The sequence below is a fragment of the Canis lupus genome, chromosome 8 (assembly GCF_048164855.1).
Source record: "Canis lupus baileyi chromosome 8, mCanLup2.hap1, whole genome shotgun sequence".
Classification (NCBI taxonomy): Eukaryota; Metazoa; Chordata; class Mammalia; order Carnivora; family Canidae; genus Canis; species Canis lupus.
Window position 1 is genome coordinate 50,558,210 of NC_132845.1, and position 27,235 is coordinate 50,585,444.

A 27,235-nucleotide genomic window follows, 5' to 3' on the forward strand; every position below is an offset into this window, starting at 1 on the left:
TTCCCTGAGAATAATAGGACATCAGTTGACGATTTTAAACAGAAGAGCATGATTAGGTGTTTGAGCCAACATCAGTGGATTTCACCTTCCTTGACTTGCCATGAAGCTTGCTCAAGGGCAGCAGAGACTGTCTTTGCAAAAGCAGCAGACCCTGCTCATTTGAAGTGGACACCATCCTGTGCCTGGCCCCTTGCTCCTTGGTGCAGTCTCTCAAGCTCACACCAAGACCAGATAATTCTACCTTGTAGGCAGTTGTGCTGGCATTGTAGGATGTTCACTATATGCCAGTAGCCCCCGCTGTGGGCGTGACAACCAAAAAAGTTTTTATATTGCCAGGTGTTCTCTGAGAGGAAAAAGAGAAATTGCCCCCATAGAGAAGTATCATTCTAAAGTTTCATGCTTACATTTTTTTTTCATGGGACTATCATCCAAATCACATCTATCCAAGCCACATGGGAGGCTCGTTTCCATGGATATTGACATTAGGGCCTTCTATTGAAGCTCTTGTGGATTTTCTTCTTTCGCTGATAAGACGCAAAGCTCTTGCTGACCCTTCAACCACATTCTGAGAATCTTGTCAGGCCCCATCCTGTTTGTCTGATTGGCCTCTCCTTAACTCTAATGGGCTCACCTTTCTCACATCTTTGTGGGCATAATTCATTATGTGGTGGTCATATAAAGGCTTGGACAAAGAGGGCGTTGGGTAGCTGTGACATGACAAATACTTTTCTGTGTTGGGAACTCTCAGGCCTTTTATGATTTACTGGGGATGACTCGAGACTCTTAAATTGTTTGAGATTCTTTTTTAAATGACCTTGAACATAAATGATCGCTGGATAACTAGTAAGAGAATTCATATTTCTATAGCAGAAAGCCATCCTAAGTGCTCTTCGAAAGGAGATCTATTGTGTATGAGCTGGGGAAAAGGAGGTTCAGGCATAACCCTGGCTGCCTACCTTATTCATCCATTCATAATCCTCTAAAAAGCACCAAGCTTAGGAATCCATGTCCCAGATCCCCATGCTTGCTAATTTCTCCATACCAGAAGAGCAGGTGGTCTGGCTACCACAAAGTACCTAGGAGGGAACTTGTCGGAGTTTGGTTCATTGGAACAGAAATGATAGAATGTCAATTTCCCTCCTAACTGCATGTCATCGTCAGGAATCAAATAAGCAATTACAGAAGGCTAAATTGAATTCATTTCAAATTCAGATGGACTGCCTGCACTTAGGATGCTCCACTGAGGGGAAAACGCCTTTCTGACCATGTATATAAAGAGCAAGCCCATGCCACCTCCCTCCCCTTCTGGGGTGGCCTGACTGATATAGTCACTGGCGGCTTCCCACCTGGCCTTTCTGTGTCAACTCCTGATCTCAAATCCCAGGGCTACACCAGACCCAAAGATGTAGAGTGGCAGCAGCATGGCTCTGATGCTGGAATTTAAGGCATCAAGTCAAGGTGTGGGGGTGCGTCCATGTAAGACCAGTACTTTTCAAGCGACTCCTTCCAGCATCTTCTCCATTGGTCCTGCCAGGAAACTCAGTGGTTCATTTTTTTTCTTTTGAATATCAGTCACTGGATAACACATGATTCAATAAGCTATCAATTTTAGCTCATTTAATTCTAAAAATGACTCCAAAATAGGTACTCTTATAATTGTCTCCATTTTTACAAAATCTTACTTAACAGAGAAGGTGCTCACCATATATTCATGTTCTCCCTTATGTTTCCTTGTTTTCCTTGATATTAGGTCTGGGCCATATGATTCATTCTGGCCAATGGGCTGTGAGCAGTAACAAGATGTTACCTCCCGGCCTCTCTTCTCCTACTGTGGCAAACATGAAGGTCCCATGGGCCAAATGGCACAGTATCAAGATAGTGGAGGGTAGTGTTAATTATGCTTATACTCTCATATTCGGAAGAATGTTTAGAAGCCTATTCCTTTTCCAGCATTCTTGCCAAGTTCATTTCCAACATCTGCTTGCACACTTTCAGGAACAAAGAACTCACTACCTAGGGGCCACACAGATCAGTTATCCTCATCCATAAACAGAAACTTTTCTCCATGTTTGGATAGAGGTACTCTGTCCTTTGAGTTTTCCTTTTCCCAAGCTTCATTCTTAAAGTGGTCCCTTTTCTTGGTGTTGAGAGTTTCATCACCTCTCCTACTACAAACTGGAAAACAGATGCCCATAGAAGGCAATTGGTGCATCAAAATGCAAATCACTTCTGAATGATGGAAACTGGTTCTAAGTTCCATGAAGGAAAGGAAAGGATTTGTGTCTGTTTGCTTCATCCACTGTTGTATCACAGAACACTGCCTGGCATATAGTAGGTGCTCAATTAATATTTGTTGAGTAATTTGAATGAACCAAAGAGTCTTAGCTCCCAGTCACTTTTTTTTTCTTTCCTTTCAACAATGTAAAGAAATCAACAGTTAATCATAAATTTGATGCTAAACTCATGTCTTGTAATCCTTGGGTACAAAACACTATGATAACAGAGCTACAATCCAGATAAAACATGTATCAAATAGGCTTAAGCTTATAGGGTACCTAAATTTCACCAAAAAGAATATATATATATCCATATACATGTACATGTATATATGTACATATACACACATACGACACATATATGCAAAATATAAATATATATGTTTGTAAGATATAAATGTACAAATATATACTTATATATGTGTGTGTGTGTGTGTGTGTGTGTATACATATATATAATTGCAGAAAAGTCTTAAAGATGATGGTGAAAGCATGTTTGACCACCCCACCTCCTATCCCCACAGCTTCAAACTTTGTTGGGTCCATACCAAGGCATTTCACATGAGATTATTCTAGGTGCCCTCCATTCTAATTCCCTCCACCCACATCATGGTTATCCCTAAAGCCTTATTAAGACATACATATTTTGAAGCATATTTCAATGGTTTGGGTAGTAGCTTCAAGGATGAGAGCTATGCACAAAACAGAGTATACCTAGCTTTTGACATTAAAATTGTTATTTAAATTTGGGCTTTTTCTGTGATGTGGCATTATAATGAGGGTAAACTTTTCTTTTGAAAAGATGGATATGATGCTGGGATAAAAATGAACACTGGTTAATAAAACCACAGATAAGTATACCCTTATATGATGCCATTGTGTTTAGGCAATAATTCAAATACGTCTGCCTTGCTGGGGACTTTCCTACTCCCTAGCAGATAAGGCAACATATTCCTGAGAAAACATAGTTGAAGAGATGGGTACAGATCCCAACTATACATTAACCATTGTGATTCACCTTTTTATTGTGTCTACAATGAGAATACGATGAAGTTCATTTATTCATTTGTTTCAAAAATGGTCCTGAAACTCCTGATATGCCATGTGCTGAACGTTTAATTGCTTTCTACAATAGAGGGAAGAGCAGTCACTAGCTAGCTAGTTATCTGAGTGACTAGGTGGGTGAGTGGACGGGTAGATTTGTGGATGGGGGTGGGTGGATGAATGAATGCGTTATTGAGTGGATGAATGAACAGCCAGGTAGATTGAAAGGATGGTAGAGAGCCTTCCTTTGCATTTCCGGGACCACGCCCACCGCACCCCCCACATCATCCAGTAAACGACAGTCCAATTTTCATTAGAGAATCACTCTCCTCACTGTCTGTACATATGGTTTATGTAAATCTGGCCCCGTCTCTGACCAGTAGACCATTCTGGCCCATGAGACCACTGAGACAAGGCACAACCCATCAGCTCTAATTCTAGAACTGGGGCAGACATGACCTAGAAAGAGGGAACTCTTTGCTAGTGGACTTGGATTTGGGAGAGTATAAGCCTGGTTCTGCTTAGCAGGTTGTGGGTACACACAGAGAGAGCGTGCCTAGGAATGAAGCAGCCAGAGAGGAAAACTGAGGTTGAGAGAAGGGAAGAGTCAAGTACCGCTTCAATGACTTGAACATCTGACTCCTACCATGCCTGATACTAACACCTGGGCTTTTGAAGTCATGTGAGATTTTACATCTCCCCTTCTTTTTTCATATTTTTTTTTCCTTTTAGTCTCTCGCAATCAAAAGAGTTCTAAATAACACAGACACATAACCCAAGAGAGGGACCCAGTTTTACACAATGTGCTGGAGAAGATGAAAAGTGGAATCAACCACAGCACCCCACTCACTGCCTCCTGGCTAAATGACCGCAATCTCTGGGCGACATGTGACTTGCCTAAACTCTGAGATACAGTCTATGATCTAATTTCAAATTGAACCATCTAAAAGCTAACTCTATGGGCCTACTTCTCAAATATACCCAAATTTTAGCCTTTTTTGTAGCTAAAAAGCAATGTCAAATCATTTATTGATAGCCTTCTATTTAATCAAGCAAGTAAGCTCAGTTTGGAGAATGTCCCCCTTCCCGCCAAGGAACTAAATAAAACTATTTTCACTTTGAATTCACTTTCAACAAACCAAAAGGATGTGGCCAGAAAACATGTTTATTTTCCCCAAAGCAGTCCTGTGTGCAGAAGATTGCTCAGCATTGTTCTTGATAGATGATATTCTCCAAGGGTCTTCTCAGCTTTTAAACTCTTTGATTGTATGAAAAGACCAGAGAGAAACCTCTTTTTGCATTATCGTGTAATATCCTCCAACCTCAACACAGTGCCTGCCACAGAGCACATTCTCATTCTCTGCATTTGGCAAATAATGAAAAAATTTTGACCCTTCCATAATCCCTATCTGCTCACTGAGGGGGACCCTAGTAGAGAAGGATTTTTTAAACATTTTATTTATTTATTCATGAAAAACACACACAGAGAGAGGCAGACATAGGCAGAGCGAGAAGCAGGCTCCCCGCGGGGAGCCCAATGCGGGACTTGATCCCAGGACCCTGGGTTCACAACCTGAGCCCAAGGCAAATGCTCAACCACCGTCACCCAGGTGCCCCAAGAAGGATCTTAAGAGGCAGCTAGATTCCAAAGTCATCATATAAAAAAAGACACAGAGAGTCCTTTCACCTAAAAGTCCTCTTAAATTATCCATGCCATGAGGAAGTGGATGGTTTCTCAGTGTGTCCAACACAGCCCATTTCCCTCTGTCTTGAAAAGACCACTGTACCTTGGGCTTAGCCACTGACGACAAGGTTGAGTTGTGTTTAAGAGATCACAGTGAAGAAAAACAGCAATCTGGCACTTAGCATGGGGAGATGCTCATATTGCAAGAGCCAAGAGGACAAAAGGAGGGATCCATAGAGTCAGATTTTCCATCTCTTGCTTTCTCAGGCTATGAGTGGGATGGAGGCTGAAATAAACTATATGATTTAAAAGATTGTCCCTCCTCTAGCTTGGCCTCATCTTTCTTCACTCCCTCTCTCCCTTTCCATCCCTCCTCTCTCTCTCTCTCTCTCTCTCTCTCACTCTCGCTCTTGCTCTCGCTCTCTCCACTACCCACCTCATAGAATATAATTTGAGTAAGTAAAATATACTTCTCACTGCAACTGTGATATATTCTTAAACATTCAGACTAATGGCTGTCCCTGGTAAAGGGCACAAAAAGGAGATTTCCTTCTATCTCCTGATGCCCATCCTGACACAGAACATTCTAGGGTTGATAGAAAGTGTTCTTTGCAAGTGTTTTTCCTTCCATAATTCAGTTGATCTTGAGGAAGCAGAAAGATCAGAGGGAAATGCTATAAGAAAGCTCCACATTAGAGTCTAAAACCACTATGATTCATTCTTTTTCCATCCAAATAAAACCCATGTCTTTACAGTAAATGTGATGAATGGAAATGGCATCCTTGGAGATCTATATACATCTTGTGGGCCTTTTCCGCCCTTTCCCTCTCTTCTTCTCTTTTTTCCATTTTGCAATGCAACAAAGTTTCACAAGGAAGGATTTTATAGAAAATCCATGTCTGGGGATTTATTCAGGTCTTTGTCATAAATTATGGCAACATAGAACCAGTCTCTTGCTATACGATTCCAAATATTTCAACAAGGTGATTACAATAAAGTCCACAGCTTTCTTCAGCTGGAGTAGGGCTGGTGAGCCCAGCTATTCTCCCAGATATGAGAGAGACAAACTCGATACAAAGGCTTCCTTTGATGAGAAGGCAAAGCTGGGTTTTGGAAGGGAAGGGAGTCTTTTTCCCCCCAAAGAATACTATGTTGAAATAGAATTATCTTTTTAAAACCTAGATCTGCATCGATGGGGCATGAAAATGACAGCACACAAGACGAAAGAGTTTCCCTGGATGAAACGTGACCTCACCCCTTGACTCATCTTTGCAGTTAATATAATGACCTTTAAAATCGAGTTGCCAAGAATTAGACAAAGTTAAAAAAAAAAATCAAGCAAGAAAGCCCAGCGAGGATCATAAGGGGTAGTTTAAATGCCTGTTAATTGGGAACCCTGTCATCTCTGACCTACAACATAAACCAAGGGAGTAGATGAGCTACTTTCCCCACTGTTTCTACATAAAAATCGAGTGTGAGAATCCAGAATCACTTTGATAAGCCGTTTCCAATCTGGGCCAAATCTCTGTGGCCGTCCAGTCCTTGATGCAATCTCCATGGAGGCCACGAGGGATGGTCAGTGGTCCAGCTCACCAGCTCAGATAGGCAGAGTGGTCCTCTCCATCCTCTAAACAATGCTGCTGGTTAAATTCAGCTCTGAATAGGAATTTGTCAGTCCTTTCAGTTCCAAAAGCTAAAGTATCTGCAGACGCCTGGATTGCCTTGGCCCTTCATGTCTCAGCGCTATAGCCACCTCCTCCAGAAGTCCTCCTTGGCCATGTTATCAAAAAAATCTTTCCAGACCCCAGTCACCAGTACCATCCCTCATTTGATTTTCTTCATGGGTTTTATTTATTTATTTATTTATTTATTTATTTATTTATTTATTTATTTTTATGATAGTCACAGAGAGAGAGAGAGGGGCAGAGACACAGGCAGAGGGAGAAGCAGGCTCCATGCACTGGGAGCCCGACGTGGGATTCGATCCCGGGTCTCCAGGATTGTGCCCTGGGCCAAAGGCAGGCGCCAAACTGCTGTGCCACCCAGGGATCCCCTCTTCATGGGTTTTAAAGATCTATACTTCCTCATTAACATACTCCTTTATTTGTATGTTGTCGCTCTCCTCCCATAGAACCTGAGCTCTGAGAACCCATGTCCATCTTGTGTACCTTGGTGGTCACGGTACCTTGAACAGTGGCTCGAGGCAGTTGTGGGGAAAAAATGTGAATAAGGGAATGCCTGTCCTTTCTAACACAAGCTTTTACACCTGTGCCTTATTTTGTGTAAGCCAAACTAATGAAAATCTGGCATCATATTTTTAAATAATCTAACAGTTTTTTCTCCTTGAAATTCCACCAAAGAATCCAACCGCCGGCTTCATGAGGGCTCAAGGGGACAGTTATACCCTCTGACCTTTGGGAGCACCACAGGTAGAGATGGAAACACACCTCAACTTTGGAAATTAATTAATTCATTCATTCATTAGAGAGACCTGTGGCAGGCCAGGTCTTCTGGAAGCAGATGTGGATTTGAAGTCTAGGGTGTGAGGTATGTGGTAAGAAACTACACCGGGAAGAAGAAAAGGCATTAAGTGGGTTGGAGATACAGTAAGAAGTAAAATCACATGTCAGGCAGGTCTTAGCTCTGGAGCAAGTACCAGGTCACACCTGGAGTGACATGAATGGGTCCTTAGCTCCTACCCCTGTTTCATGAAGTCACAGGGTGTGTGGGCTGACCTTGAAGGAGCTGACAGCTGGAGGCGAGCTTCCAGCCAACACTCCCTAGAGCCAGGCAGCAAGTCGTCTTCAGAGGGACACTTGTACAGGACACTTCCTCTACATTCCAGTGTTGCAGGTTTCAAGCTCAAACCTGTGCACTTTCAGAAGTCTGGCCATCGGGTGTCCACTGAGTTCCTGCTGTCTTCGAAGAGGAGCCACAAATAGTCCAATTCCCAAATTAGAAGTCACGTCCTGTAAGTGCTTGCTGACTTGGCAGCAGCAACACTGACATAATTTCACAAATAATGATGTTATCCGAGGCAAAAGTTGCATTAGATCAATTACCACTCTATTTTGGTGCCATCTGAGTAGCTTGCTCTCAATGTTTATTTCAGTTCGCCTATTTTTAAACCAAAGCTCTCAGGCTTCTGAACCACAACCATGAGTACACCTTCTTTATCCAGTCCTTGAGAGCATGTGGCTCACTTTTTGAACTAAAGACAATGATTTGAATACCCTGCCCCCCAGTCTCTCTTCTCAGTTCCCTTTCTTTGTGTCCTTTAATTGGCAGGAGTGGGGGGTGGTGGTTCAGCTACAAACAGCGTCCAAAATTTAAGGCTTAAAAAAAGAAAAGAGAGAATGTTGTTATTTTCGGAGATTATAAGGCGATTAATTTACACCGTGACAACAGAAGGTATGGGTTGAACTGGAGGTTATCTTCCTATTGGAGAAGGATGTTGAACCTTAGTAGAGCTGGACTGTCAGGAGAAGTCCCTAACCTAAGATGCACACCCGTGTGGCTGGTGTTATGGGTTGAGCTGTGTGGCCCCAAAATTCATCTGTTGAAGCCCTAAAGCCACTATCTCAGAAAGTGACCTTATTTGGAAATAGAATCATTACAAAGATTGAAATGTGGTCGTTAGGGTAGGCACTAACCCCTTAGTGTCTTTTAAAAAGGGGAAATTTGGACAGACAGGCAGAGGGAAGAAGGTGTGGAGAGACACAGGGAGGAGAGGCCATTGTTATACGAGCTGAGTACACAAAGTGTCCCGCAACACCACCACTGCCCCCCAAAGAAGGAAAAACCCCAGTCCTCCTCCTGTGTGTTTCCTTTGCTCTCATACGACTACCACACAATACTTCTGACCCAGATGTCTGGGGGCTCTTCCCACACCACCAAGCCATGCTGCAGCCATCTGGGTGTCCTACAACTTCATTCTAACACTGTCAACCTGGAGATAGTGTCACATCCCACAGGTTAAGGGCTCAGTCCCCCAAGACTGGCTTCTCTCCCTACTTGAGATACCAGTCACAAGTAGTAGGTCCCCTGATTTACCCACAATGTCTCACTTGGCTACAAATCAGAGGTTCCCATGACCTCCCCCACGTGGATTCCATTACTTGCCAGAACAACTCATAGAATGTAGGGGAACACTTACTGACATCAAGCAGTTTATTAAAGGGTATGACAAAGGATATAAGGATATGGATGGATAACCAGGTGAAGATTTCTATTGGGTAAGATCTGAGAGGAGGGTCCCAAGCACAGGAGTTTCTGTCCCCCTGGAATGGAAGTTGTCACCATCTCAGTATGTGGATATGTTCCCTAACCTGGAAGCTCCTAAAACCCATACTATTGGGATTTTATGGAGGCTTCCTCTAATAGCCATGATCAGTTATGAACTTTATTTCTGCCCCTCTCCCCTCTCTGGACAGTTAGGCATGTATGGTTGGGGGAGGTTACTGAAAATTGCAGGCTTCTAATCATGACTTGGTCTTTCTGGGGACCAGCCCCCATCCAGGAGCCCACCAGAGTCACCTCAGTAGAACAAAGGAAGCTCTCAGTGCTCTTACCACTTAGGAAGTCACAAGGGTTTTAAGAATTCTGTGCATGGGGATCCCTGGGTGGCGCAGCGGTTTGGCGCCTGCCTTTGGCCCAGGGCGCGATCCTGGAGACCCGGGATCAAATTCCACGTCGGGCTACCGGTGCATGGAGCCTGCTTCTCCCTCTGCCTGTGTCTCTCCCTCTCTCTCTCTCTCTCTCTCTGTGTGTGTGTGTGTGACTATCATAAAAAAAAAAAAAAGAATTCTGTGCATGGAACGAGGGGCAGAGCCCAATGTATACATTTCTATAATCTCCCACCTCCAAATATGTTGAAGCCCTAGCCCTCCATGTGATGTTATTTGGAGGTGAGACCATTGTTGAAGCTGCTCAGGCTGGGGCTCTTTGTTAAGGGAGCCCTAGCAAACTAGCCCAGCTAGGATCGATCGGGAGAACACTGGCCATATGATCCTGATGGATTGCCCTAGTTCCAGGGTGAACCGTTCTCCAAGTCTCAGAAAGTGGAGAAATTTGGAGGATATAGTCCTGCTCCTGTGCAGGGGACCCATGAGGAAATAAAAAAGCACTTCCCTGTGCCTTTTCCCTCCTCTCCAGCATTGTCTTCACCTTTTCATTCCCTGCCCACCCCACCCCCCCCCCCCCCCGCCCCGGCCGCCCAGTGTCTCTTAGAATCTATTAGATGGCAGATGTGCTGGCTCTAACCCAGGGCTCCTCCATGATTCACTGCCTTCAGGTATGAAATGGGCATTATAAAACCATCCACGTGGAAGTGCTAATCCGAGGAATCCAAAGGATCGTATGTGCAACTGAAGTGCAGGCACGTAGTAAGTGCTCAGGAAACAGACACTACAACGGCCATTACTGTGGCAGCAAAAACTTTACGTTATACTTAGTCATTATCCATCACTGTAATTAAAAAGCAGAAATTATAAGTAATGGGTGGATCATTATTTATTTATTTGCTCATTATTATTATTTGTAAAAGAGGACTCTTTTGATCTCTCACTCTTGGGATGTGTCAAGGGTGACGTAAGCCTGGTTCTACAGTTTATAAGCAATGGGCTCCGGGTGAGTGCTTACGGGTCTGTAGGGATGGATGTGAAAGGGGTCCCAAAGCACACTGAGAGATTGCAGAGGATAAAGGTAAGGGTAGGGCAGGGAAAATGGCCATCCTGATGAAGGAGGAGTTGAGTGGGAAAAGAGGGCGAGGGGTGGAACCCCGTAACTGGGTGGGTTTTTTAAAAAGATTAATTAATGGATACATGTGTGCAAGTGGATGGAGAGGCAGAGGCAGAGAATCTCTCCCCAGCACAGAGCCCAATGCGGGCTCAATCCCATGACCCATGAGATCATGATCTGAGCCAAAACCAAGAGTCAACCAACTGAGCCACCCAAGCATCTCCCTGTAACTGGGTGGTTTTGAAACATCTGATAACTTTGGGGAAGAGGCAAGAAGAGTGATGAGTTTGTTTCCTACTCCCGCACTCACTCCCTCCAGTTGGTTAGTATGGAAGATGGAGCCCTTCATGCTTCACACGATACTCCTATGTCTTGGTTATCTCTTTGGAGACAAAGATTGCAAACATTTTCATGTTCTCCAGGGCCCAGAAAACATTCCAACTATGGTGATAATAAGAATTTAGGGTGGTTTTTTGTTGTTGTTTGTTTTTCTTCTTGCCTATGTTATTGTTTTGAGTCCTAATCTGTGTCAGGACCTTCAGTGACAAGCCATGTTGAACATATTTTTTATTCTCTTCACAATTCCATAATGTAGACTGTACTGCTACCCCATCTTGGAGAGATAAGAAAACCCAGGGGCAGACTTCAAGAGGCAAAGTAACTTGCTCAAGGTTCCAGACCTGGTAACCCCTGTATTAGTTGGCTAGAGCTGCCATGCAGAGTACTGCAGACTGGGTGGCTCAAAAAACAGAAATTTATTTTCTCATCATTCTGGAAGCTAGACGTCTGGAAGCAAGGTGAAGAAGGTGTCAACAGGGATTGTTCCTTCCCAGGCTTCTCTTCTTGCTTCATTGATCTCCATCTTCTCCCTGTGTCTTTATGTGGTTTTCCCTCTCTGCATGTCTGTGTCCACATCCTCTTATGAGGACACCAGTCAGATGGGATGACCATAATGACCTCATTTTAACTTAATTAGCCCTTTAAAGACCCTAACCCAAATACAGTTACTCTCTGAGATACTGGGGGTTGGGATTTGTACCTACAACTTTTTGAGAGATATCACTGAGCCCATAACAAGCCCTCCCCCTACCTGTGTACGTGTGTTGTCGGGTCTAAAACCCATAGCATTGTTGAAGCTGCATGGTTTCTGGTATGATCCGAACACTAACGGCACCTAGAGTGGTGATTGTTTTCAGCTATTCTGACTACATCTGGGAGAAGGTCTTAACCAGCTGCTAGTGACTTTAACACTTTTCCAAAGCTTGCAGGTCTCCTTTGAACAAAGATCACTATCTGTCTAACTACACAGAATGTGATAGCCTTGCTTCTTTTCCTTGTATTTATTTTTCCAGGGATTTTCTAGTCACAGTAGGGAAAACCAGCCTTTCCTTCTAGGGTAGTGATGTCAAGTTTGCTTCTCAAATAAATGTACCTTTTCAAAAAGAAGGAGTCCATTTTTTATTCTTTTAAGTTTTTATTTTAATTCCAGCTAGTTAACATGCAGTGTTATATTAGTTTCAGGTGTACAATAGGGTGATCCAACAATTCTATACATTACCCGGTGCTCATCACCATAAGTGTGCTCTGAATCCCCATCACCTGTTTCACTCATCCCTTCACCCCTCTCCCCTTTGGTAACCACCAGTTATTCTCTAGAGTTATGAGTCTGTTTCTTGGTCTCTCTTTCTTTCTCTTTCTCTCATTCTTGTATTTTTCTCCTTTGTTTTGTTTCTTAAATTCCACATATGAGTGAAATCATATCGTATTTGTCTTTCTCTGATTGACTTATTTTGCTTAGTATTATACTCTAGTTTCATCCATGTCATTGCAAGTGGAAATATTTCATTCCTTTACAGTTGAATAACATTCCATTGTGTGTATTTGTATATATACATATATGTATATATATAGTATATATTGTTTTTATTTTTCCTCTTGCCTATGATGTTGAGTCCTAATATATATGTATATATATATAGTATAGTATATGTTGTTGTTTTGAGTCCTAATTATATTTTTTATATATATATATATATATGATACAATGTGTATATTGTATCTTCTTTATCCATTCATTTAGCCATGGACACTTGGGCTTGCTTTCATATCTTGGCTATTGTAAATAATGCTGCTCTAAACATAGGGATGCATGTATCTCTTTGAATTAGTGTTCTTGTATAGTTTGAATACATACCCAGTAGTCCAATGGCTGAATCATATGGTTGTTCTACTTTTAACTTTTTGAGAAACCTCTGTATTGTTCCCCAAAGTGCTGCATCAGTTTGCATTCCCACCAATAGTGCAGGAGGGTTTTCCTTTCTCCACATCCTTGCCAACACCTGTTGTTTGTTGTGTTTAGATTTTAGGCATCCTGACAGGTGTGAGGTGGTATCTCACTGTAGTTTCAATTTGCATTTCCCTGATGATGGGTGATCTTGAACACCTTTTCTTTTTTTTTTTATGATAGTCACAGAGAGAGAGAGAGGCAGAGACACAGGCAGAGGGAGAAGCAGGCTCCATGCACCGGGAGCCCGACGTGGGATTCGATCCCGGGTCTCCAGGATCGCGCCCTGGGCCAAAGGCAGGCGCTAAACCGCTGCGCCACCCAGGGATCCCTTGAACACCTTTTCATGTGTCTGTTGGCCATCTGTAAATCTTCTTTGGAAAAATGTCTGTTCATGTCTTCTGCCTATTTTTTAATTGCATTATTTGTTTTTTTTTTTTTTTTTGGCTGTTGAGTTTTGTAAGTTCTTTATAGATCTTGAATAATCATATATATATATCTGATATATCATTTGCAAATATCTTCTCCCATTCAGTAGGTTGTCTTTTAGTTTTGATGATTGGTTCCTTCACTATGCAGAAGCTTTTTATTTTATTTATTTTTTTAAAGATTTATTTATTTGAGAGAGAGTGTGTAAGAGATGGCATGTCCACATGCACAGGATGGAGGGGCAGAGGGAGAGGGAAAGAGAATCCCAAGCAGACTATGTGAACTGAGTGCGATGCCAGACATGGGGCTGATCCCACCACCTAGAGATCATGACCTGAGCCAAAACCAAGAATCAGATGCCCAACCAACTGTGCCACCCAGGCACCCCAGAAGCTTTTTATGTAGTCTCAATAGTTTATTTTGGCTTTTATTTCCCTTTCCTCAGGAGACGTGTCTAGAAAGAAGTTACTACAGCTGATGTCAAAGAATTAACTGCCTGTGTTCTCTTCCAGGATTTTTATGGTTTCAGGTCTCACATTTAGGTCTTTCATTCATTTTGAGCTTATTTTTGAGTATGGTGTACAAAAGTGGTCCAGTTTCATTCTTTTGCATGTTGCTGTCCAGTTTTTCTAAAAAATTTGTTGAAGAGGCTTTTTCCCATTGAGGATTCTTTCCTGCTTTCTTGAAGATTAATTGATCATCTAATTGTGAGTTTATTTCTGGATTTTCTATTCTGTTCCATTAGTCTGTCTATTTTTGTGTCAGCACCATACTGTTTTGATTATCACAGTTTTGTAATATAACTTGAAGTTCCGAATTGTGATGCCTCTAGATTTTCTTTTCTTTCTCAAGGTGGCTTTGGCTTTTTGGGGTCTTTTGTGGTTACATGCAAATTTTAGGACTGTTTGTTCTAGCCCTGTGGAAAATGCTATTGATATTTTGATAGAGATTGCATTAAATGTGTAGATTGCTTTGGGTAGTTTAGACATTTTAGCAATATTTGTTCTTCCGGTCCATGAGCATGGAATTTTTTTCCCATTTCTTTATGTCCTCTTAAATTTCTCTTTTTTTCCTCTTCAATTTCTTTCATGAGTGTTTTATAGTTTTCAGAATACAGGTCTTTTGCCTCTTTGGTTATTCCTAGATATCTTATTATTTTTGGTGCAATTGCAAATGAGATTGTTTCCTTAATTTCTCTTTCTACTGCTTTGTTATTGGTGTGTAAAAATGCAAGAGATTTCTATACATTGATTTTGTATCCCGTGACTTCACTAAATTGGCTTGTAAGTTCTAGCAATTTTTCAGTGGAGTCTTTAGGGTTTTCTAAATATAGAATCATGTCATTTGCAAACAGTGAAAGTTTTACTTCTTCCTTAATTATTTGGATGCCTTTTGTTTCTTTTTGTTGTCTGATTGGTATGGCTGGTACTTCCAGTGCTATGTTGAACAAAAGTGGTGAGAGTGGACATCCTTGTCTTGTTCCTGACTTTAGGTGGAAAAAAGCTCTGTTTTTCCCCATTAAGGATGAGATTAGCTCCATAGCTTTTTCATATATGGCTTTTATTATGTTGAGATTTGTTCCTGCTAAACCTACTTTGTTGAGGGCTTTTTATCATGAATGGAAGTTGTACTTTGTTAAATTAGTATTTTTTGCATCTATTGAAATGATTGTATGGTTCTTATCCTTTCTCTTATTGATGTGATGTGTCAATATTATATATCTATTAATATTTTATTGATTTTCATATATTGAACCACCCTTGTATTCCAGGAATAAATCCCATGTGATTGTGGTGAATGATCTTTTTAATGTATTGTTGGATTAAGTTTCCTGGTATTTTGTTGAGAATTTTTGCATGTGTGTTCATCAGGAATATCGGCCTGGACATCACTTTTTTTAGTGGTGTCTCTATCTGGTTTTTGTATCTGAGTAATGCTGGCCTCATTAGTGAATTTGAAAGTTTCCTTTCCTTTTATATTTTTTGGAATAGTTAAGAATAAGTTTAATGCCATCTGGTCCTGGACTTTTGTCTGTTGTGAGTTTTTTGACTACTAATTCAATTTCTTTGCTGGTTATTAATCTGTTCAAATTTTCTATATCTTCCTGTTTCAGTTTTTGTAGTTTATATGTTTCTAGGAATTTATCCATTTCTTCCAGGTTGTCCAATTTGTTGGCATCTAGTTTTTCATAATATATTCCTATGATTGTCATTTCTGTGTTGTTGGTTACCATTTCTTCTCTCTCATTGGTGATTTCGCTTATTTAAGTCCTTTCTTCTTTTTTTCTTGATGAGTCTGGGTAGAGGTTTATCAATTTTATTGATTTTTTTTTTCAAAGAACCAACTCCTGGTCTAATTGATCTGTGCTATTGTTTTTCTAGTTTCTATATCATTTATTTCTGGCTCTAATCTTTATTATTTCCTTCCTTCTGCTGGTCTTAGGTTTTGCTTGTTCATTTTCTAGCTCCTTTAGATGGGAGGTTAGGCTGTTTGAGACTTTTCTTGTTTCTTGAGGTCAGCCTGTATTGCTATACACTTCTCTCTTAGAACTGCTTTTGCTGCATCCCAGAGGCTTTGGGCCATTGTGTTTTTATTTTCATTTGTCTCCATGTACTTTTTTATTTCTTCTTTTATTTCCTGGTTGATTCATTCATTGCTTAATAGCATGTTATTTAATCTTCGTGTATTTATGATCTTTCCTGATTTTTCCCTGTGGTTGACTTCCACAGTTTCATAGCTTTGTGGTCAGAGAATAGGCATGGTGATTTTGATCTTCTTGAATTTGTTGAGGTTTGTTTTGTAAGCTAAAATGTGATCTATTTTGGAGAATGTTCCATGTGCACTTGAAAGGAATGTGTATTTTGCTGCTTTAGGATGGTATGTTCTGAATATATCTGTTAAATCCATCTGTACTGGTGTGTCATTCAAAGCCATTGTTTCCTTGCTGATATTCTGTTTACATAATCTGTCAGTTGATGTAAGCGGGATGTTAAAGTCCCCTACTATTATTACTTTATTATTGATTAGTTCCTTTATGTTCATTATTAACTGTTTTGTTTATTTGGGTACTCCTGTGTTGGGTGCATAAATATTAACAATTGTTATATCTTCTTGTTGGATTGTCCCCTGTATTATTACATAGTGTCCTTCTTTGTTGTTACAGTCTTTGTTTTAAAGTCTACTTTTTCTGACATAAATATTACTACTCTGGGTTTCTTTTGACATCCATTTGCATGATAGATGTTTCTGTATTCCCTCACTTTCAATCTGTAGGTATCTTCAGGTCTAAAACAGGTCTCTTGTAGGCAGTATATAGATGAGTCTTGTTTTTTCTCCATTCTTTAATTATTATTATTTTTTGAAGATTTTATTTATTTGTTCATGAGAGACACAGAGAAAGAGAGGGGCAGAGAGACACAGGCAGAGGGAGAAGCAGGCTCCATGCAGGGAGCCCGACGTGGGACTTGATCCCAGGTCTCCAGGATCACGCCCTGGGCGGAAGGCAGCGCTAAACCGCTGAGCCACTGGAGATACCCTTTCTCCATTCTTTAAGAGTGAATCCATTTAAAGAAACAAAAGTAGTGAGCAGATTAGATGAAGAGTGGTTCATGGAGATGACAGTCTGTAGAAGTTCTTACAATGACTAAATGTAAGGAACCGCCCATCCTCACTGCAGCCACAGGTACTGCTGAAACACAGAAAAGGAATCGTAAAGTCTGGGAGAGAAAATTTCTGAAGGAATGCCCCAGCTGGGGCTGTTGGGAGCAACTCAGGAGGGTCTGGGGCTGAAACTCTGGAGTCTTACACTGTGCTACAAAGCTGACTCACGAGGTACAGACCCCACCTGGGCAATTCCGCCCTTTTCAGCATTTGGCTTCAGAAACTCTCTTTCTTCTCCCAAGGGCTAAGAGCTTGTCAGTTTCAGCAAAGTCTTCTTTTCCTTAAATTTTCCCATCAAACAGTGCTGGGATGCTGCCTCTGGTGGTTCTTTGCTGCTCACCTCTTCACAGATTTTCCCAGAAGCCCATCAGGAAGGTGCTTACTGAGATAGGTGGGTTCCAACACCAGCTTCGTCACTGAGCAGCCACCAGTCTCCGGACAGGTTACATGACCTCCCTGGATCTCAGTCTTCTCATCTGCAAAATGGGACTAACTATAGCCAGCTGTGCCAGTCAAGCAGGAAATCGCCTCCACAATGAGCTTCTGGCACCAGGTAAGCACTCAATAAACAGTAGCTATTATTAGCTTCCCCCAAGGCAGAGAAATGTAAATGTATACTTGCCAAGTGTTCTGGGAGTGTAGCCAAAAATCACCCCACCTCAGATGAAAATTTTTCCCAGCCTTGAGTTTAGGATTCTACTCTGTAATATATCTGCATTTGTTTTAATATAAAAATAATGCTTTAAATTACTACCAAAGACAATTAGTGCTCTAGAAAAGTATCCACTGCCATGAGCCCATCATTTCCTTGGATATAAACAACTTGAGCTTTGAGAGGCATGTAGGAATACCCTTTAATGTAATGGTTTTCAACAAAGAGCAGCTTTGTCCATAGGGTATTTAGCAAAGTCTGGAGACATTTTGGGTCACAACTTGGGGGTAGGGTATGAGTGCTACTGGAATCGAGTGGGTGGAGACCAAGGATCTTCTAAACATCCTACCATGTGTAGGATGGCCCCCTCACAACAAAAAGTATCTGGTCTCAAACGTCAAGAGTGCAGGCATTGTATCCAGAAGGCTTTGTTGTTGAAGCAAGACTGGCTGGTTTGCTCTCATTCTCTCCCTCCTACCCCTCTCTCCAACCAATCCTTCCTTATCATATCTCTGTCTTTGAGTGTTGTGGCTCTACGTGTGGAATAATGGAATGTTGCATTTATTGGCAAACTATTTTGAGAATCTCTATTTTAAAATGGGGATGGGGGCTTTATGGCAACAGGAGACATTTATACTGCCCTGTATTGCACGCCTCTTTAGACCAAGGCAGTAAGTGTCCAAATGCTGTCCTAAGCCCACACCAGCCCAGTAGTGCTCTGGAGTGACAGACTGGTCCCTCAAGAGATGGCAGTGAGCTGAGGCAGACCTCAGCAAAGCTATGCTGAGAACAGTTCGGGTCTTCCCACCTTCTCTGCCTTCCCTCATCTCCCTCTTCTGGACACTTCTAACTCCTAGGCGGGTTCATATTCTCAACCATCTACCTAAAATATTGCCTGGAATGTCAGTATTGTCAGGAGAAACAGAACCAATGGGATATGCATATATTTCTAGAAGGATATTTATTATAAGGAATTGGCTCCCATAATTATGGAGATGGGTGAGTCCAAGTCTGCAATGTGGGCTAGCTTGTTAGAGACCTAGGAGAGTACATGGTACAGTTCCAGGCCAAAGGCAGTCCACTGGAGAATTCCCTCTTGCTCAGGGAGGCCCATCTTTTTGTTATATTCATTCCTTCAACTGATTGGGTGAGGCCCACCTACATTATGGAGGATGATCTGCTTACTCAAAGTTTACCAATTCAAATGTTCATCTCATCCAAAGCACTCTCCAAGTTAATGAATAAAATTAACTCTCACACCTGCTGACTAGGATGGTGGGATAAATCATGAGACTCTAACCTCATCCTGATATATGATTATCACGTGTGCCCATCTCAAACCAGTATTGTCCAAATGTTGTTGCTATTGCTGATGTTCTTATTGGTTGTGGTAAAGGGGATGTTAGAAGGAAGAATAGGGGCTCACTTCTTTGGGCCAGCCTGAGGTTTATTCTACTGAGCAGCAACATGCTATGTTCCAGAGCAGGGATTGGCGAACTTCAGCCTGCTGCCTATTTTTGTGAATAAAGTTTATTGGAGCATAGCCATTCACTTACAATTTGTCTGTATCTGCTTTCATGCTACAATGGAAACATTGAGTATTGGTATAGAGCCCCTAAATATTTACTGTCTAGCCCTTTACAGAGAAAGTTTGCCAAACCCTCTTTGAAAGCATGGATTCTTAGGGTGCTGGGTGACTCTGTCAGTTTACAGTCTGACTTTGGCTCAGGTCATGATCTCCAGGTCCTGGAATCAGGCTCTGTGTTAGGCTCTCTGCTCAGTGGGGAGTCTGCTTGTCCCTCTCCCTCTGCCTCTCTCTCTCTCTCATAGATAAATAAAATCCTTAAGAAAAAAAAGCATAGACTTTATAGGCAGACTGTCTGGTTTTCATTCCTCATTCCTCTACCTACTGGCTGTGTGATTTGAGCAAGTTACTTAACCTCTCTGTGCCTCAATCTTCCACTCTGTATATTGGGAACAATAATAGCATCTTCATAGAAACATACTTGAAAAGTGCTAGTAATGAGGCCTGTCTCATTAAGTGCTCCATAGTTGTTGGCTTTCAGTATTATCCTAAGCCAGTATTTGTTTCCTGAAGGTATGTGAAGGATGACAGGACCAATTTGGCTGGAAAAGCTATTGAGGACATTGTGTTTGTTTTGTTTTGTTTTGTTTTGTTTTGTTTTGTTTTTTAAGGTGGTGGTCACCAAGAAGAAGGGAATATTGGAGAGAATTAGGAAGTTTGACATGCAAAAGGTAATGTCAGCCTCTCTCCTGAGACAACTACAGTGAAACCTGTCACTTATCAGTGCTTTTAAGGGTGTATGGGTTGGAGGTGCATGTTACCATGCTGTTTCCAAGACGGGCACTGGGTGAGAGCAAGAAGAGCCCCCTGAATCTGGTTGCACAGTTTTTTTTTTGCGGGGGGGGGGGGAGGGCCACCCAGGGACACTTGCTGTCTCCTGGGGTCTCTGGACATGGGTAATTCCTGAGGATCCAAGGGGATACATTTCTAGTGGTGGAATATGAGACACATTCACATACAGGCAGTAGGGAGACTCAGGGAGTACGGATCCTAACCACTGCTCACAAAGCAAGCATCTACTTTTCCTATTGCAGCTGGTTCTAGACATAAGAAAGCCACCATCCATGTGGCCACTATAGGTCAGGATTGCAAGTGGCTGACTATGGGTGAAATGGAGTTGGCAGATACATTTTTTTAAAAGATTTTATTTATTTATTTATTTATTTATTTATTTATTTATTTATTTATTTATTTATGATATAGAGAGAGGCAGAGAGATAAGCCCCATGGGGAGCCTGATGCAGGATTCAGTAGCAGGACCCCAGGATTACGACCTGAGCCAAAGGCAGATGCCCAACCACTGAGCCACGCTGGCAGAGACATTTTATTTAGTCTAAGCAATTTTTTTTAAAACTGAGCCAGGTTTTTAAAATCTAGGGGTTTTGCACATACATACAAAATGTCAATGTCTTCCTTATCTTGAAACATTAGGAAATGCAACAAGAACCCTCCTTCCCACATGACAACAATAGGCTAAAATTGGGCATCCTGTGCACTCCAAGTCACCCACAGTCCCCACCACTCCCTTTTGTCCTACATCTGGCCCCCAGAATTCATTCCTGTACTTGCTGGACCCCTGTAGGCATGAATTTGCAAGTTCTATTTCACATGTTTGCTAGAAGTGCCAGTAGAGGAGGAGAAGATATTTTTTAAAAGCATAACCTATAGCTGATGAATTTTTTCTGAATAAAATTCTTTCTGACTAAAATAAAGCTCCTGTAGATTCTGGAGTCATAAATAGTCCCTCACTTTACATTTAGGGAAACCAAGATTTAAAGAAATTCGTGGGCAGCCTGGGTGGCTCAGCGGTTTAGAGCCGCCTTCAGCCCAGAGCATGATCCTGGAGACTCAGGATCGAGTCCCGCATCAGGCTCCCTGCATGGAGCCTGCTTCTCCCTCTGCCTGTGTCTCTGTCTCTCTCTCTGTGTCTCTCATGAATAAATAAAATCTTAAAAATATATATAAAAAATAAAGAAATTCATTATTTTGTTCAGAGGATTAATAAACAAGTCCTTAAACTCCTGGGATGTGTGTGTGTGTGTGTGTGTGTGTGTGTGTGCGTGGTGTGAAAGGAGAGGAGAGGGAAGGGGAAGGAAGGAAGAAGGGGGGGGAAGAGATTTGCAGAGAGGTAAGAGAGAAAGTTATATTGACATGGACTATAGAGCAAACTTTTTCTCTTTTAATATAACATTTTTGTTAATCTGAAGAACAGAAATTTTCACCACCCTTGGAATTATTAAAATGGAAGTGTCTGTCCTTCCCTTCATTTGATCCCTCCCTCCTCTCCTAAAGTAGAGAAATAATAATATCTGATTGGGAAGATGAGATCTGGAGGTGATTTAGCTCTCAGCCTCTTGGACTTTCTTTTGGGGTGCTGGCCTTTCCCCCAACCAAGGGTGCCTTACATGGAGTCAACGTGCCTGGGTCAGGGCTCGGGGCTGGCCTTGTGGAGACAGGAGTGAATGCCCACCTCTCTCTGTCTTCACTCCTGGGGCCCAGCACAGTTCTCTTGCAGTTGGCGGGGTTAAGTGTTCTTGTTCCCCTGCCACTCCTCTTTAGTGGATCCCAGGACCCAGGCTCAGGGGCAGATACCAGAGAACCACTTTGGGGTCAAAGGTCCAAGCCATACCCTCCAGCCCAGAATTACCAATAATAAAGGTGATACATTAGCCAGCAATTTGTTTCTATGCCTACTTCTCAGTTGGTGCATAATGCAAAGGTAAAAAATGGGAGTGTTTCTAAATGACATGTGATGGGATTTCAAGAGGGGCAACAGCCAAACTTCCGCTCTGTGGGTTCGTCCAGAATCAAGGAATAGAAACAGCTCAGAGAAGATGACCTTCAGCAGTAAGGTCAGAGTCTGCTTTGGGCGAGTTGGTATAGACCACATCCCACATCAACACATTTGTGTTTATCAGTGGTTGTTACCACAAACATTTAGTCTTGGGCCAATTATGCCCCTGTGCCTGGGGAATCGTAACCAGTTCACCCGACAGACAGAGGGCATGGCCCTCGATAGGATGCATACCATGGTTGACCGGTTGGCCAATTGTCCTATTCTTGTTGCCTTCCATCAGGTTTTCTTTCTGTTTTATTTCCACAAAGAGAGAGGAAACTGTGAACAGATTGGCAGACCAGATAAGAGAGCAAGATCCCTCTGTACATTAATCACTTCCACAGACCTCTTCAGTTCCCAAATCATCAGAAACCATTAGATCTGTTTAACAGCAGGAGTTTTAGAGACAACCCCATTCATTCCAGAGTTCAGGCTAATGGGTTCATGGGCTTCAAGGTTTCTTGCTGCCTGCCAGTCCTTTGTGTTGAAAGCATCTTTAAAACACATCAACTCAAAAATGTATATAAGCGAATGTATCCTAGAAAAGGTGGGACTCTAGTCTAAGCATGGGTTGTCTCTTCATTGCCAATTGTAATGCAACCATTGGCTTCATCTAGAATATCCCCACCATCCGCATGGAAAATTTATTTGCTCACCTTGCTTTTACTTCCTTTCTGCAACCTTAGCCGTTTTGAGAGGCACTTTCTCAATTATGTAGACAACCACATATTGTGTGATTCATTTATGTAAAATGTCCAGGAAAGGTAAATCCATAGAGACAAAAAGTAGTTCATGGTTGCCAGGAGCTAGAAGTGGGAACAGGGGTTAACTGTACATGGGCAAGTGGGATCTTACTGGGGGGGGCGGGGAGGCTTCAGGGGGATGAAAAAAATAGACTATGGTGAGGGTCATACAACTTGGTAAATTTGCTAAAAAGTGTTAAACTGTACAACTAGAATGGGTAAATATTATGCTTTATAATTTATACCTCAATAAAGTTACTTATTTAGAAAAGGAAGAAAGTGAAGTAGATACTGTGACAATTGTTGATGTCTTACTCACATCTCCAAGGCCTTTAGTTTCCATGCAGGCTCACTGGCTCCCACCTCCAGTCCGAAGAGCTCCTTGCCTAAGGGCTTTCTCTGGCCACCAGAGCCCGCTCTGTCCACATGCTCATATTCCTTGTGAACAACCCTTGACCTCTCTAACTGCTAGGAATTGGTGTAAAATACCCCAGCTCTCTTGCCTGTGGACACATTTTACATGGTATTTCCCAGAGTTCTCTAACTGCCATTGAACCCTAGTCTCTCATATTGGTAATAAGAGATACATCTTATATGATTCTTCTCCTTCTCTTCCCTGCCTCAATGTCCTACCCCTTCCTTTTGGCATTTTCTGGGATTCCCAATCAAATACAATACTTCCACTTCTACCTTTTTCCCAGGGTCTACTTATAGGGTATCCCAGTAGTGAGGATATATTGGAAATTATTAAAAACTAATAGTTGATTAAATAATTTAAATTGAAGTTAGGCCATAGACTTTGGGGTCTGACTGCTCAGGTTAGAGTCTGAGCCTTACTTTACTACTTATGTGACTCTGCCTAAGCTACTTGGCCCTAAAGTCTTCTATCTCTTGTCTGTCAAGTCAGGATAACCATAGTGTCTATGTTATAGGGATAGTGTGAGGATGTGATGCAGTAGTGCAGCTGGAGCTCTTCACAGAGGAATTGGCACATAGTAACTGTGTAATAAGATGTAATTATATGTGATTTTATGGGGTGATGACTGGTCCATCAAATAATCACAGACATTTGAACCTGAAAAGAAAGGGTTGGTTGGATTTCCTGGGGCTTATTCACAGAGTGTGCCTTTGTAGCCAAAATCATAAAGCTTTGGGCTTATTGCTTGGGTGACAGGAGGACCACTCTCACCAAATGACACCAGCCATTCTGGGGTTAGGCAGAAAGTGGGACAGATGATACCTTATTTTGTCTGGATGAATAAACTAGATTGAATACTTCTCCAAAGGGACCCATTTAACTAAAGTAATTATAAAAAAATTAGTAGAATTAGTTTTATGACCTTTTGAAAAGAAGTAGACACTACCATATTTTATTGGATTCCATGTTAAGCCTGGATTGCAATCCTACTGTGCCTGATTGTAGACTTTGAAAAGTTATTTCCCTTCCCTTAACCTAGGTACTCGTATGTAAAAGGGAAATAGAAATGCCTACTTCTGAGAGGTATCCTGAAGATTACATGACTTATTTTATATAGAGAGAACTACGCAACTGTTAATGCTCCTCCAGTTGATGCTAACTTGGATAGGAATTTGGTTCCTTCCACCTGTAGGAAACAGAGCATGTGTCAGAGCTTAAGTGACCATCATTAAACTGGCAGAAGTGATCCAGCAGACATGGCAAATGCATGGCACATGCACCACCATTCCCCACTCTGCAATAATGGCAGACATTACTAATCGATCATTGCTCTTTTCATTTGAGTTTGGATACAGTCCCAGCATCTTTTCCAGCAGAGCACTCTATGCCACCACCACCAACTGATCAAATTTGGCATGCAAGATGAAAGTTATTTGCCAACTTGTAGTGTAAGCTTAAAAATAACAGAGTTGAGCACAAATTCTGATACTCAATAAATACTTAATAAGTGGATGACTAAGAATAAATGGAATGAGATTATTTAACACTGCCATCACCTGTGTCTTTACTAACAATCTTGGTCAGAGATCAAGCCCAAATTCCTCGAGTTCCTCTACCCGTCATGTGGATCTTTCCTTAGTGATGGAAAGTTTTGGAGAATACCTGGAGTATTCATAATTATAGTTCCAAAGGAACCTCCTCAGAAAAATCTATATATTGGTATGATCTTATCTGGAGAGATTAAATCTTAAGTAACAGCATTTCTGTCCAGCACCAGCTGCACGGAAACGTCCCAGAAGTCTAAGTTATCTGAAGAGCTATTCTGGCGACGAAGGAGAAATCCTTAATTGGTAGAACATAGCCAACTATTTTCTGACCAGGAGGCACATCTCAAAACTGTATGTCAGGAGGCTGCAACTGAGCTGTAATGCTGAGGCCGATGGCGATCTCCTTAGGAAATTGGTTTTAGCCGTAGGAATGACTGCTCTTTTAAAGCAAAAAGACCGGCATCTGACATCAAGTCTGCAATTCCAAACAGCCCATGCTATTAGTCACTGCAAGATTGATTCATGCTCCAAGTTTTGCTTTTTTCTATTATGAATGTGAAAGTATTAATTATATTTATACAATTATGAAAATTAAACACATTGATCATAAATGCAGAAAATCTGAAAGAAGAAAACAAAATCACCCAGGGGTGTCTGGGTGGCTTAGTCAGTTAGGCTGCCAGCTCTTGGTTTTCAACTCAGGTCATGAGGCTAAAATCTGGGGTATTTCCAGTCCGCCTGGGTGGCTCAGTCAGCTAAGCCTCTGCCTTTGACTTAGGTCATGATCCCAGGTCCTGGGATCAAGCCCTCATTCGGGCTCCCTGCTCAGTGGGGAGTCTGCTTCTCCCTCTACCCTCTGCCCCAGCTCGTGTGCTCTCATTCTCTCTCAAATAAATTTTTAAAAATATTTTAAAAACCTGGGATATTTCCAGGGCACCTGAGTTGGTTAAGCGTCTGCCTTTGGCTCAGGTTGTGATTCCAGGGTCCTCCAGTGGAGCCCCATCTGGGGCTCCCTGCTCAGCACTGAGTCTGCTTATCCCTCTTCCCCTACCTCTATTCATGCTCTCTCTTTCTTTCAAATAAATAAATAAAATCTTAAAAAATCTGTGGTATTTCCATCTTGTCATTTTTCAACACATATTTTATGATTATGCTTGTATATTACACACAAATATTTTATAACCTGAAGGTTCCTTACAATTTAACTTTATTTTTACAAACTCTCCATACACAATTTTTAAAAAGACTTTTATTTATTTTAGAGAGAGAGAGAGAGAGTGCAAGCAGGGGGAGGGGCAGAGAGAGTCTCAAGCAGACTCTCTGCTGAATGTGGAGCTGGATGCAGGGCTCGATCTCACAATCCTGAGATCGTGACCTGAGCCAAAATCAGTCAGTAGCTTAACAGCCTGAGCCACACAGGCACTCCTCTCCATCTACATTTTAGTTGTTGCATAAACATTCCAATAAATGAGTATGCCATAATTTACTTAACCATTAGGTGATATTGTTCAAAGTTAAGTTGTCTCTACTGTTTTGCTATTGTAGAGAGGCTATGATGACTATACTTACATATAAAGTTTTCTTCTGTATATATGAGTGTTTCCTTGGAACACTTGATTAGCTTCCAAATCTCTCTCTCTCTCTCTCTCTCTGAGGTATAAATAAAATACATAACATGCTGAAGTATGCCCATCTCAAATGTAGAACACATCTAATTTTAACATATATCCCTAGTGTACAACCATCCAGATAAGGTATAGAACATTTTCAGAACCCCAGAGGTCCCTTCTATTGCATGACTTTTAAACAAAAATGTGCACTTTGCATCCTGGAAACAAACACATGTCCTTCTTTGCCCTAAGAAATTAGTAGCTTCTTTACTGACTCAGAATGCTATCACTGTGTTGGATTATAGCAATATATTCTTTTATTACCATTATGGAAGGGAAGACTCTCCCAAAACAAGCTGCTCAGATGTGTTCCCACTGTCTTTGAAGATTTATTTTTATTTTTATTCTCTAAGTAATCTCTACACCCAGTGTGGGGCTTGAACCTACAACCCTGAGATCAAGAGTGCATGCTTCACTGACTGAGCCGGCCACGTGCCTCTCTATGGTCTTTGAGGAAGTCAGAGTACTATTCAAACTCTACAAATGGCCTTTAGTTCTTTTCCGTCTATCCTTGGCACGCTGATTTAGAAAATTTAAAGATACTGCATATTTTCAATTCAGTTTAATAAAAAAATCTTTGGTAGAATCCAGCAATTTTCTTCCTAGCAATTGTGAACTCTACATAATTAGTTTGTTAAATATCCACTCACCATGGATAATAGCATGAA

General features: G+C 41.6%; 1 long non-coding RNA gene across 3 annotated transcripts; it reads right to left on the reverse strand.

Moving 5' to 3' along the window:
- Positions 1-5,494: 5,494 nt before the first annotated feature.
- On the reverse strand, positions 5,495-24,600 carry LOC140638495 (uncharacterized). Of its 3 annotated transcripts, XR_012035519.1 has the most exons (5): positions 24,425-24,600; positions 23,252-24,007; positions 22,846-22,995; positions 22,382-22,439; positions 5,495-8,339 (listed from the first exon to the last, which is right to left on the reverse strand). It is a non-coding gene; the product is annotated as an uncharacterized lncRNA (long non-coding RNA). The 3 variants fall into 3 exon arrangements; XR_012035518.1 differs by lacking the exon at positions 22,382-22,439 and having other exon boundaries at positions 23,252-23,435; XR_012035517.1 differs by lacking the exon at positions 22,382-22,439.
- Positions 24,601-27,235: the final 2,635 nt, after the last annotated feature.